This window comes from Vipera ursinii, assembly GCF_947247035.1.
Source record: "Vipera ursinii genome assembly, chromosome: 8".
Taxonomy (NCBI): domain Eukaryota; kingdom Metazoa; phylum Chordata; class Lepidosauria; order Squamata; family Viperidae; genus Vipera; species Vipera ursinii.
Window position 1 is genome coordinate 19,732,649 of NC_139519.1, and position 14,226 is coordinate 19,746,874.

The window sequence follows — 14,226 nt, forward strand, 5'->3', positions numbered from 1 at the left end:
CTATGGGGGCCTGGGCAGGAGTGGGACAGATCTGAGGGTCTCTGGCAGGAGGAGGGTCTCTGGGCCAGGGCCAAGGCAGTGGGGGCCGTTCCCTCACTGTTTCCAGGATCGCTTCGTGGGCCACACAAAACCACTTCACGGGCCGGATCTGGCCCCCAGGCCTTGTGTTTGACATGTCTGTGCTAGAATGTCTAAACAAGTTCTTCTCGACTCACTCCTCTTGTCACAAAATCACACGTTCGATTTTCTTTGTCAAAGTTTTCTTATGTTTAAATCCCGATTTCTCTCCATTTCCATCGTTCATCCTGGAGTTACTCTTCACCTGTTATTGGAGTTATGTGTGTCTGTATGCTGCCATCTGTTGTTGAACAATTTGGATAAATGCAATCCTAGGCTCTATTTAACAGAGGGATAGAATCAAGTTCATGAGAAGTGTTAGTACCTCTTTATAAGACCTTTCTGAGACCACACTGTGTCCAGTTTTGGTCACCATGATATAAAAATGATGTGTGAGACTCTAGAAAGAATGCAGGGAAGAGCAACAAAGATGATTAGGGGGGGGCTGGAGGCGAAAACATGAAGTTGCAAAAATTGGATATGTAGATTCAACAAAAAGAAGGACTAGGCGGTGACATGATAGCAGTGTTCCAATATTTGAGGGGCTGCCCCAAAGAAGAGGGAGTCAAGCTATTCTCCAAAGCACCTGAAGGCAGGACAAGAAGCAATGGATGGAAACTAATCAAGGAGAGAAGCAACCTAGAGCTAAGGAGAAAATTCCTGGCAGTGAGAACAACTAACCCGTGGAACAGCTTGCCTTCAGAAGTTGTGGATGCTCCATCACTGGAGGTTTTTAAGAAGAGATTGGACAACCGTTTGTCTGAAATGGTATAGGGCAGGGGTAGGCAACCTCAGCTCTTTTATGACTCATGGACTTCAACTCCCAGAAATCCTGAGCCAGCATGCTGGCTCAGGATTTCTGGGAGTTGAAGTCCATGAATCATAAAAGAGCCAAGGTTGCCTACCTCTGGTATAGGGTCTCCTGCTTTATCAGGGAGTTGGCCTAGAAGACCTCCAAAGTTATTTCCAATCTGTTCTAAATATGGCAAGATAGCTTCAGTAAAACCTCCCTTCCCTCAGCCCACAGATTTCCTTTCACTCATTCATGCTGTCAAGTCAGGTCAAACCTAGTTTGGACCTTGATTATCTGATTTGCTTTCCGTTTGTCTTCATGCGTCCTTGCTTGTCATCTCTAACTATCTTCTGATGGAGACCTTAGTTTTCACCTTTACCAGTGAACAAATCTGATCTGGACAAACTCTTTTTATGCAATTCCACAAACTTTAAGGCTAACTCTTGGGCCTAGCTCCCTCTCTGAGCTGCTTCCTCATCACTGAAATATGCACTGGCTTCCTGGTGTCCTATATCCTGCTTCCCCCCCCCTTCTTCTTCTTCTTCTTCATAATCTTGGAAGTAGCTTGAGACTACTGAAGACTTCGGAGTTTTTGTTGTACTATTGGCAACATTTTCTTAATTCATGGCCCTAACTTCTGACCCAATGTCTGGGAAGCAAAAACAGCTGGTTCTGCCTATTGTTTGGCAGTTCTTTGCAGCTGCTATTATCACCAAACTTTTGGATGCATGTTGCAGAGCTTTTAATGATGTAACTAAAGAATTTGCTGCAAATATGTGGATGTCAAAATTCACATTGTACTAGTTAAGTTGAGAACTCATGCCAGCTCTGTCTCTGGGGCTGTTCCCTTGATTCATTTTTAGATGTCTCCAATTAGGGTTTCTCGAAGAAGAATAGGTATGTATGTATGTATGTATGTATGTATGTATGTATATATGTATATGTGTAAATATATGTATTTATAGGGGGTCAACCTATTTTCCAAGGCAGGACAAGAAACAATGGATGGAAACTAATCAAGGAGAGAAGCAACCTGGAACTAAGGAGAAATTTCCTGACAGTGAGAATAATTAATTAGTGAAACGACTTGCCTTCAGAAGTTGTGGGTGTTCCAACCCTGAAGGTTTTAAAGAAAAGACTGGACAGCCATTTGTCTGGAATGGTATAGGGTCTCCTGCTTGACCAGAAGACCTCCAAGGTCCCTGCTCAAGCAGGAAACCGTATACCATTTCAGACAGATGGTTGTCCAATCTCTTCTTAAAAACTTCCAGTGTCAGAGCACCCACCACGTCTGGAGGCAAGCCGTTTCATTGATTGATTTTTATGGCTTGTGTTGTTGTAGGCATTTTTAACTGCTGTTAAGCTGCCCAGAATCATGAATCTGAGACAGACAGCCCTATGATTTGAACTAAATAAATAATAAAAAAAATCCCAGCATCTTGAGTGTATTACTATTTGGGGATGAACAGGAGGCAACTAGTAAAACATTATTGAAAGAGTAATAATTTTCCAAATGCGCTTCCAAATGGACATCTCCTTAACAATTACAGTCAAAAAAGAGAGCCAGCAGTGGTTGGAGAGGAGTCAAAATGAAAGGACTTGTAGTCCTGGAGGGACTCAAGTTGTTTCATTTCTGTGCCATCTCCACAAAGCAAAGTTGGGTGAGGAATTGTGGGAGTTGAAGTCCACAAGTCATAAAAGGGCCAGGTTTGAAGACCCCTGCTCAAGGGGGTTGTGAGAATAATTTTTAATCTCCATTCAGACCAGTCTTCTTTTGATGGAGCCTGAATTGAACTTATGTACCGTGATAATTTAAAATAACTTCTTTTAAGGCTTTAAAGCAATATTTTAGCAGCTTGGAAGAGCTCTGAATTTTTGTTGGACTAGGTACATCATTTCATATGATTCTAATTTTGCAGAACCTTTTTCAGCTTTATTTTGTCTCCTCCACTTAATTGTTTCTGGTAGAATTACTTGCCCTTAGGCTTTCAGTTTGATTTTTCAAGATGTCCTCATGTGAATCGTTATTCCACATTTTCATACCATAAATAAAAGAGCATGGAAGGTCTTGGTTTGTATGTATATGAATTAGCCAACTGGTATTGTCTGGGAGGAAAACTTTTAAAAAAATATACCGTACCTCTTTTCTGGAATTATCAAATAAAACATAGCTGATATATCCAGGTAAAGTCAAACTTTAAGACCTGCAAAGTAAAAAATGGCTTAGAAAGTGACAGAATTTGCTTTAATCTTTCTCAATCTATTTGCCTAATTTATCTAGTTTGTCCATATTGTGATTAACACTAGGTTTGGGGAAAATTTTGAAAAAATACCCATTTTCAGGGTCCTTCCTATCCATCAGATAGGTCAATGATGGCGAACCTTTTCGAGACCGAATGCACAAACTGCGACCCAAAACCCACTTATGTATCATCGGGAACCAGGTGGGGGTGGCCCATTGGGTGTGTGTGGCCAATTGGGTGGGCATGGCTGCGGTGGCAATAGCAGACTGGGTGGGACTAAAAAGGTCAATCAATTAATTCCAACTTTGAAGACTTTTTTTGAAATTGATTGATTGAACCTTTTTTTTTGCACACGGCGGTGGAGCCCTAAAGCGGAAAGGTTTTATAAAAGCCAGCTGAAGGCCTAGGATTGGGGTGATGGCGTGCGTGCTGACAGGGAGGGTTTAGTGTGCCACCTGGGGCACGCGTCCCATAGGTTCCCCACCATAGACTTAGGGTTAGGTCACCATGAACTCATGGAGCAAAATGGGCATCGCCAACAAACTCGAAGTGCTTGGGTATGGTTAGGAGGGCACTGACTTTTCTAGGCTGCCCTATCTATGTTTCCTGGTAAAATACATGTGAAAATCCCATTGGAGGAAAATTCCGCTTAGGGTTAGGGTTAGGTCACCATGAACTCAGAGAGCAAAATGGACATCATGATTTATTTTTTTTGCACACAGTGATGGAGGCCTAAAGTGAATTTTTTTTAAATAAAAACCAGCTGAAGTCCTAGGACTGGGGTGTCGGCACGTGTGCGAACAGAGAGTGCTCTGCGTGCCTCCTGTGGCATGTGTGCCATAGGTTCACCACCACGGAGAGAGGCAATCCTTTTAGCAGGAAATTTAATAAATTAAATCAGGGACCTTAATATAATTCCAAAATACTGTATATATCAATTTAGTTTATACTGGTTTATATAATAGAAGAAGGGGACGACAGAGAATGAGGTGGCTGGATGGAGTCACTGAAGCAGTAGGCGTGAGCCTAAATGGACTCCAGAAGATGGTAGAGGACAGGAAGGCCTGGAGGAACGTTGTCCATAGGGTCGCGATGGGTCGGACATGACTTCGCAGCTAACAACAACAATGGCTATACAGTACTTTTCCTTCCAGAATAGCTGGGAGCGATTTACAAGGAAGGAAACAAAAAAGGAGAAATTCTTCTTCCAAATGCTTTTATTAAAAAGGTCTTGATTTACCAAGTTGCCTTATTACTTTCATTCTAGCAGGTGAATCTGGGGAGGGGTTATTTATCTGTGTGAAGACTCCTTGTTTTTGAGTGTTTATTTACATGAATTCGTTCAGTTAGGTAAATTTAGACAGCAAAGTTAATAGTTTTACAGAAGGTAAATTGAGCAGTGCAGGTGAATTTAGATTAATTCTTCCCAACCTGGGCTGGAAATTAATTTCCTTTCTGGTTGGGAATTCTGGAACTTTGTATCTGATACATTGGGGTTGGCACCAACTTGGAAAAAGCTGAATTAGATGCTTTAGAGATGTTTGCCAGGAATGGAATTATTGCTTGTACTGTATTGAAAGAAACAAAAAAGGGTGTTTTCTTTTTCACGTAGAAAGAATCCATCAAAGTTGTATGTTTTCAAGGGTCCTTTTGGAGTAGGAAGGAGTGGCATACATACTGCAAGTTATAAGTCAGATGTTCTGTTGGCTTTGAGCATGGAGGCATCATCTTGCCAAGAGAAATAAAGACAAGAAGTATGTCCAGTTGCAAGCAAATAATTTTCACTGGAACGGATCCAGAAAAACAAGGATTAAATTGCTTTCAGTATCACACTGAACACTAAGGATTGAAAGGGTGTTACCTGAGACATAGGCAAATGTGATTGTTTCAAAGGTGGTCATCTAACCCCTGAAGTTCTAAAGGTCTGCCTTTCTCCATTGCACTTGATTCTTGGTTTTTTTTTTTTTACTGCTACATTCTCTCTCTCTCTCTCTCTCTCTCTTTCTTTGACTTAATTCCAAGGTTGATTTCTTGTATGTTTTAATCCCACCAGTTTGACATAGCCTGCCCTGGCAATGAAATCATGAAGTTGGCATTTGTCCTGCCAGAAGGAAAGAAAGAAAGAAAGAAGAAAGAAAGAAAGAAAGAAAGAAAGAAAGAAAGAAAGAAAGAAAGAAAGAAAGAAAGAAAGAAAGAGAAAGAAAGAAAGAAAGAGGTTTTGGGTCTAGTATGAAGAAGACATTAATTTTCAAACCCATGTGGACTCTGGCAAATTTTTCTGGCTTTGTGCCTCTCAGGAAACTGATGGTGGGCTGTTTCATTTTGCACATTTTTAATCAATTTTAGTTGATTAAAAATGATGCCGGTGGGTTGGGGGAACAAAACCAGTCCCTCCCTTTCATGAACTTGACCCTGAAAGAGGTGATCAGTTGCTCACACTTAAGGAAAAGCTAAACATGCAGTAACAGAAAAGTGGAAGATGTCTGGTGTTTTGGGAGTGTGTAGGCAACAGATTGAGTTGGAGGAGTGCTGAAAGAATGGCTTGACTTGGGGAAAGGAGCACTCCAGAATTGGGATAAAACTTCCCATCATTCCCAGCTAGGATGGCCTAAAATGATCATGTCTGGAAAGCATCTGGATTGGGCTAGTGCAGGGGTAGGCAATCTTGGCTCTTTTATGACTCGTGGACTTCAACTCCCAGAATTCCTGAGGCAGCATGGCTCAGCTTGGAAACCTCTCCCTTTCCCCTCAGCGTGGTTGACTCGTGGACTTCAACTCCCAGCCATGCTGGCTCAGGAATTCTGGGAGTTGAAGTCCACGAGTCATAAAAGAGCCAAGGTCGCCTACCCCTGGGCTAGGGTGTGGGTATAAGGTAGCGGTGTCCAACCTTTGCAACTTTAATACCTGTGGACTTCAACTCCCAGAATTCCCTACCTAGTGCTAGTTGCTGACTGATCAGTGCTAACAGATGATGTTACCTCATTTGGGTAATGAAAGGTCTGCAAAAAACCTCACTCAGCTCGGAGAGCACCAAAGACCTCACAACAGGAAACCATCCATTATCCCAACTGCCTCTCTTCCCCAGGGCAGCCATTTGCTGAAAGGGCACTCCACTTCAGCCTCCATTTTGCAGCAGGTTCTCAAGATCCCCAAGGGGGCCAGACATCCAGAAAGGTCAGGAAGACCTGCTTAGAAATTAGCCATTGTTACTGACTGTGAGGTTTCCCAGATGGTCTCTCTGTAGTACTCTCAGCTTGAAACCAAAAGCTCCTGGGGTTCTGATGTAATGGTTAAAATGTGGGAAAGAGACTAAATTGATGGATTGCAGTGTGAGAGAGATTTGCATTACAGCTTTCTCTCTCTTTGCTGAAAGAGGAAAGAAAAGGGGGAAGTACTATTTTAATCCCCTTAGCTTGTTGAGACTCAACAGTATTGTAATTGAACTATCTAAGTGAGGGGGCATTTTCTGGGCATGTGAACTTACAGACGGCCGCGGTTTGCTTCAGATCATGGTTTTCCTGGCTTGGCACGGTGCCTTGCAGAACTCTTGAAAGCCTTGATGACATTGTTGTGGCAAAGGTGCTTTTTCCAAAAGGCAACTGGATTTTCTGGTTTTGTTTCATTTGCAAACATTTCGTTCCTCATTCAAGAAGCTTCTTCAGTTCAGAACTTAGATGAGCAGGGAAACCAAAGAGGTCCAGTTGCCTTTTGAAAACAACACCTCTGGGACAACCATGACCTGGTTGATTGAGAATCTCCGTAGACCTTATTCTTGTGTTGTTGTTGTTGTTGTTTTCCCCCCTAATAAAAGAAGTTTCATTCAGTGTGGGACATGCATATAGCTAAGATTCCAGGTCACATTTCCCACTCTATCTGCTGGTTGTTTTTTTTGTGAGGAAAGGCCTTCAAAGCAGAATCACAACCTCATAACAGACGATGACATTCACACGCTTACGCTGAAAATGCCTCAGCCTCTTCTCAGTCTAGTTTAATTTAGTGGCTTTGACCAAGGACCAGTCCAGAGATGGGGTGTGAGGGAAAGGAGAGATCCTTGTGTGCTCCTTGGGACTTGGCACCTCACGGACAACCCGGCTGTTGGGCAGCTGACTTCCAGCAGGAATAAACCACCAAATGGCAGCCAATGGTCAGATGCTCTCCCTGGACATTTGTTCATAGGAATGCTGTGGCAAATCCGAACCAAGCTGTGTAAAGCCTAAATGATCCTCATAATCACATTTTGAAGGACGGTGGGAACGGCTGCTGGGCTGGAAGTTGGATGTGAGACTGTGGACAGCTTGGTGATGGACTCCAACTTTCTTTTTGCCTGGGGGGGGGGACACTTTCAGATGTCCGGGATATTGTCTCATGTGGTCCCTAGCCAGCAAAGCTAAAGGGGAATCAGTTTGCAAGCCTGGTCATTCTAAGCTCCGCAAAAGCAAAGAGACACATTCATTTCATTCCTTTCCTCTCTCTTGCTAAGTACTCTCCCCTCCTCTCAAAGACCACCCAAAACAAGTTACGACGGTGCCTCCAATAGCATATTCTTCGTTCATTGGTTTTTAGTCAAGTCTTTCTAGTTTGAGTGATTCGGGGGCGTAAATGTGGAGACGCTTGAAGGCAATCCCATTTCAAGTGAAACAATTGAGTTCTTAACTACAGTACAGGCTGATATGACTTCTGCTTCTGCAGCTCTTTAGAATTGTCTTCTCAGTTGGACCAAGAAGTGATTATCCTAGATAAGATTACATTTTCTGCTGTCTCCCATCCCTTAATTCAGGGGTCTTCAAACTTGGCCCTTTTACGACTTGTGGACTTCAACTCCCAGAATTCCTCAGCCAGGCACACTGGCTGAGGAATTCTGGGAGTTGAAGTCCACAAGTCATAAAAGGGCCAAGTTTGAAGACCCCTGCCTTAATTGTTCAGGCTTTCCATTCTCACTCAATATTCTGTATTTTTTTTTGAATGGTCACAAATTTAGTAATTTCTGTTTGCTTTTCTATCCCCTCTCTCTTTTCCCAGATTATTCAGCATCCATGCTAAAGCTTTCTTTTCTACAGGAGTTATCCTCTGCAAAAGGGTAATCTGGACTAATTATTAGGAGATAACATATATTTTTAGCAATTTAGCAATTTCAGTGAACGTGACTTATATCATATAAGAGGACAATCTATGATACAAGAGCTGACCCTGGACTTGGATCCCTACAGTGGAATAAGTATGCTTATGAGCAATATTACAATTGTACTTCCATGCTCCACAGCAGGTTTTTAACCTTTTAATGTCATTTATTTATTTTTATTTATTTTAATTCCATTTATATCCCGCCCTTCTCCGAAGACTCAGGGCGGCTTACAAGCTTCTTCTCCCCTTCATAGAAAAATGTATTTAAATGCATCAAATAAAACACAGAGATGCAGACTGTGTTACAAAAGAAACCATTTAGGTTCTAATACAGTTATTAAAACATTAAACATAACCAAAATGTAATATAATATCCATTATATTTTATCCATTAACATTTTTAGAATTGTAAGGTTAGCAGCACGCATGGACAGTGGCGTAGCGTGGGGGGTGCAGGGGGGGCCGGCCGCACCGGGCGCAACATCTGGGGGGGGCGCGCTCGCACTGAGCTGCTCAGGGAGCCCCAAGGGCTGCACAGAGTTGGCTTGGCTCCGCTCTCGAGCTGCTCTTTCTTGCAAAGCGAAACGAGTCCGGCAGGTGAGATGGGCGGCCACATAAACTGAATAAAATAAATAGAAGCGGCCAACTCTCCGCCCAGGCTCAGGCCAACCGCAAGCGCCCCGCAGGCGCCCTGGCAGGTTCGGCCGAGCGAAGACGGACCCGCTGGCCGGCCGGCCTAGCTTCGTGCGCATGCGTGGCTTTATTTAGCGGGGCTCACGTGCGAGCTTGAATGCAGCGGCTCTTGCAGGTCGGAGCCCCGCCCAGCCGCCCTCGAGAGGGACCCGGAAGCATCCCGCATTGCGCGCGACTCTTCTTGGAAAGTCTACGCCGCTGCAGGGCGCGTCTTTTCGGTGGTGCCATGACGTCACCGCCCGCCCGCCCCTCTATTTCTGCTTCCGGTTGCCTTGCCCCGGGTGCTGACAACCCACGCTACGCCACTGCGCATGGATACTTAGGTACAAAAAAAACCCCCTTTGAAATGGAAACTGGGTGGACCATTGTTGATTATGTGTTTGGGGAAAAAAAAGTCTTTCGCAAAAACCAAATATATTCTGGTTTTTCTGTTTTAGAGAGTGTTATCAGCAGGACTTACTGAATTTAACATTTATGGAATCTAGACATCATAAATTACTTGGTTGCATACCTTCATAAGTGAATGAAAAGCTAAATTTCAGGTAGGATGAGGGTAAACATAATCATAATTTTTCCTGTCCAAATTCATGGACTCCCAGAAATTTATCTATGGATCTATACCATGGATCTTAGATTAAGGACCTTAATCTAGATGGCGTTTCTTTAGTTTCTTCTAGTTAGCATCCAGGATTGAGTTGTTGGGCACCTCACCTATTGAGTCTTGCATTCAAGCCAAGACATTCAGGAATGCTGATGGGCTTCTGCCAAAATACTTGTTAGAAGCAAAGCTGCAGAGATAAATAGGAAGGGAGAACTTTGCTTCATGTATAGGCTCTCCATTTTTCTCTAGTCCTTGCTAGAGCCATTTTTCAACTTTGAGTTATGGATCAGACCCTTTCGTCCTCCGTTTCTCTTTTTCCCAGGCCGTGCCTTCAATCAACAAGTATCCAACCCATCCAGAACAGAGACTGCTTTCTGGAAATTTTAACAAACTGTGAGAGGAGAGAACATCTGGAAGGAGCAGATGGTTTTAATAGCCACGGGGAGGGTGTTTTGGCACCCGTCTGCCAGTAAGCATCTGCTGACAAGGAAGAACTCAAAAATCACAGACAAAGCAGCCCACCCTGTAATTTGAGAGAAGGGAGTGGTGGTGGGTGAAACCCAGGGAGAGAACATAATAACAAGGGGAGGTGGGGGTCCAATTTCTATGTGTGTGTCTGTGTGTTCGGTCGAGGTAACAAACCTAGAACATTTTTCTTTAAGTGCCTCATTCATTCATTCACCTTGCATTGAGATTTCTCTCCCCACACCAGTCCCTCCACCCCCCATAACATGTACAGAGGTTCTAGGCCAGGGGTAGGCAACCTTGGCTCTTTTATGACTCATGGACTTCAACTCCCAGAATTCCTGAGCCAGCCATGCTGAGGGGAAAGAGAGAGCTTTCCATGCTGAGCCATGTTGGCTCAGGAATTCTGGGAGTTGAAGTCCACAAGGCATAAAGTGGCCTAGGCCTAGGCCAGGGGTAGGCAACCTTGGCTCTTTTATGACTTGTGGACTTGCAACTCCCAGAATTCCTGAGCCAGCATGGCTGGGAATTGAAGTCCACGAGTCATAAAAGAGCCAAGGTTGCCTACCCCTGTTCTAGGAGAAGCTTCCTTCAAAAAATACAGTCAACACTTTTTTTTGTTTGTTTAAGATGCATGCAGGTGGATGCAGTGCATTGAAAAAGAGTCCTAATAAGCCAAATGTTAGACCTAGATCTGAAATTTACAGTTGGTTTTAATTAGGACCAGTCTCATCCAGGTCAGGTGTTCTGATTTACCATCACCACGGCAAGGACCAGACTTTGATGGAGGCTTTTAAAAAAAAGACTGGACAGCCATTTGCCTGAAATGGTATAGGGCAGAGGTGTCAAACTCAATTTCATTGAGGGCCGCATCAGCATTGCGGTTGCCCTCAGGGGGCCGGGTGGGTGTGGCCAGGGTGGGCGTGGCCTACTGGGTGGGCGTGGCCAGAGTGTGTATGGCCTACTGGGTGGGCGTGGCCAGAGTGAGTATGGCCTACTGGGTGGGCGTGGCCAGCTCTACATCGTTTGCATCAAGGGTGCCTATGGGGGCCTGGGCAGGAGTGGGACAGCTCTGAGGGTCTCTGGCAGAAGGAGGGTCTCTGGGCCAGGGCCAAGGCAGTGGGGGCCGTTCCCTCACTGCTTCCAGGATGGCTTCGTGGGCCACATGAAACCACTTCGTGGGCCGGATCCGGCCCCCGGGCCTTGTGTTTGGCATGTCTGGTATAGGGTCTCCTGCATGAGCAGGGGGTTGGGCTAGAAGACCTAAGAACCAGAACTCTCAGAATTTTCAGCCATTATTTAGCCAATCTCCCCTTGGCACTGGAGAAGGAAACTTCTCGTGATTCTTTGGCTGCCCCTCCAAAAGGAACACAAAATGGTATGCAACCAAGAGAAATATTGGCTCAGAGGGCTCCGTGTCCTAAAGACACTTGCCTTAGAAGAAGGTACACTGCTGCATGAGCTGTTCTTTTTCTGTCTTCTTTTTAAATATCTATTTATCTGTGGGATTTACCTTTGGATGGGCAGAGGGGCTCTCACTGACAAGAAGTCCACTTGGGTTCTTTGATATAGGAGGTCCAACAGCAGAGAAGATTTGTAGCTCAGGGTTGAATTGTGGGGTCCCTGGTTCTCTCTGGGCTTGGTTGTTTTTTTGCAGATATTTCATTTCCCAGCTAGGTAATACCTCCTGTGCTGCACACTGATGATGTTACCTAGTTGGATAATGAAACGTCTGCAAGAAAATAATCAAGCCCATGATTCTGCAGGGACTCTGCAGGGATGGAAGTTGCCAAATGAGACAATTCAAAAGATGGAGTCATTTGGATTGTGCTGCCGGAGGTAAGGAAATACAGAATAACAACAGTTGGAACGTGCCTTTGAGGTCTTCTAGTCCAACCCCCGTTCCTAAGCAGGGGACCTTATACCATTCCAGACAAATGACAGCCCAATCTCTTCTTAACTTCTGAAGCCAGCCATTTTGCTGATTAATTGTTCTCATCATCAGAAAAATTCTCCTTAGTTCTAGGTTGGTTCTCTCTTTGATTAGCTTCCATCCATTTCTTCTTGCCTTGCCCTCAGGTGCTTTGGAGAACAGGCTGTCCCTTTTTCTTTGGGACAGAGTCTCAAATGTCTATGGCAGGGGTAGGCAACCTTGTCTCTTTTATGACTCATGGACTTCAACTCCCAGAATTCCTGAGTCAGCACAGCTAACTCAGGAATTCTGGGAGTTGAGGTCCATGAGTCATAAAAGAGCCAAGGTTGCCTACCCCTGGTCTATGGAGATTCTCAGTCATCCAGGTCATAGTTGTCCCAAGGGCGCTTTCTCAAAAGGCAAGCGGGCTTTGTTTTTTCTTGAAGATATTTTGCTTCTCACCCAAGAAGCCTCTTCAGTTCTGACAGTTCAGAACTGAAGAAGCTTCTTTGATGAGAAGCAAAATGTCTTCAAGGAAAAACAAGGTCCAGTTGCCTTTTGAGAAAGCGCCCTTGGGAGAGACTCTCAAATAGTGGAAGACTGCTATCATGGCACCCCTGGTCCTTCTCCTCGTTACTTTAATCTTACTTTAATCCTTCTCAGCATCTTCTTTTTAAAGATGCAAGGCAGACTACCTGAAGTTCAGGGAGCATCACCTTGCGGGAAATGCCCCATTTTTCCTAGTGGCAGAGCTGGCTGTGCACAGGAATCAGACAGCAGAAGCTCAGCCTGTTGCAGTAACATGGAAGTGGGGATTTGAGTAGCACCATAATTTAGTTGCTAAATGAAATAAAAAAGCTAATAGACCTTGGCTGACATAGCCGCAGCTCTGAGGTCAGTGTGTATGTTTGTGACATGTCAACACTTCTGGAATGAAGTGCATCTTTTTTTAACCCAGAACAGGCTGGAGGGCTGAACGCTCTGCTCAGCATCTCCTGTACTGATGTTTATCGTGGCCAAGAGCAGATCTGGCTCGTAGCTTTAGGACCATCATTATATTCAAAAGACTTTCCCTCCTGCCTAGTTGCAGCCAAAAAGTGTCTTCCAGGTTTTCTCTTTTAAATCTTCTGCTGTATAGGAGTAAACCAGAACAGCTGGTTTTTTTCCACTTGGACAGCAATAATAAATTGAGAAGCTTGTGTGTGAGAGAGCGTGTCGGGGAATGTGTGCAAGTCAGAAAGCTGTGCGTGCGCGTGCCGGTGTGGGGATGTTCAGCCATGAGCCTCTCTTTGCAACTGTGCACAATTCTGCACTCCTTTGGCATCGCCCATTAGCGTGATTGCTGCTTTATAAACTGTTATTCATCCAGCTCAAACCCTTGGCATAAGGTGAAGTGGCCTTGCAAAGAAGAAGAGATCAGCTCTCCGTTTGGCACCCGATCAGAAATGTAGAATACTTGCCATTTTCAGTGATCCTGCGGTGAGCGAACAGTCTCAAAATTAGCTCCTGGGGTATAGTGCAAATTACCCAGATGAAGTAAACATCTTATCCCAGGTTTTTTCCCCCCCCGCTGGCTGTTTCTCCATTGGGGCTTGGTCTTTCCAAGCAGGGTTGGAGATGAGGAAGATCCCTGTTCTGTAGTGCTCTGATCAATGCCCCAAACTGTGGATATTAGGACCTCAATGACCGAAGCAGAATTGCAAGGTCTCATAATCAAAATAACTTTCCCAATATCTGGTCTCCAAAAAAGGCCACGTTGACCGACTCTTGGCATCCACCACGAGGGAAATGAATGGAAAGAGAAGGCACAGCATGGCACGTGGGTTACAGCCAAAGACTTCTTGACAAGATCCTTGACTTTCAGGAAGACTTCTAGCTCAACCAATTCTTTCACCTCTTTACCTAAGGCGAAGGCCTGTAAAAATATTTATAAATATCCAGGTGGCAGCATCTAACTTCCTGAATTTGCCAAGGTTTCTCTTTCCAAGTCTAATCATGAACCAGGAATGTGTGTGTGTGTGTGTGTGTGTGTTTGTGTGTGTGCGCTCCTCGCCATCTGAGGAGACAGGCACGTTTTCCGGGTTGACTCTTCTCAACTGCGAATAGCTGAGATAAGGACAAGGAATCATTTGGATGGCAATCAGTTCCTGCATTTTGGGATAGGAGGAGAAAGTGAGGAGGGAGTGGGGGGGGAAGAGAGAGAGACAGAAAGAGAGTGAGTGAGTCTCTTCCAAGACTATAAAAGGCAAATGTTTTAGATGAAGGTGATGCTGCTGAAGGT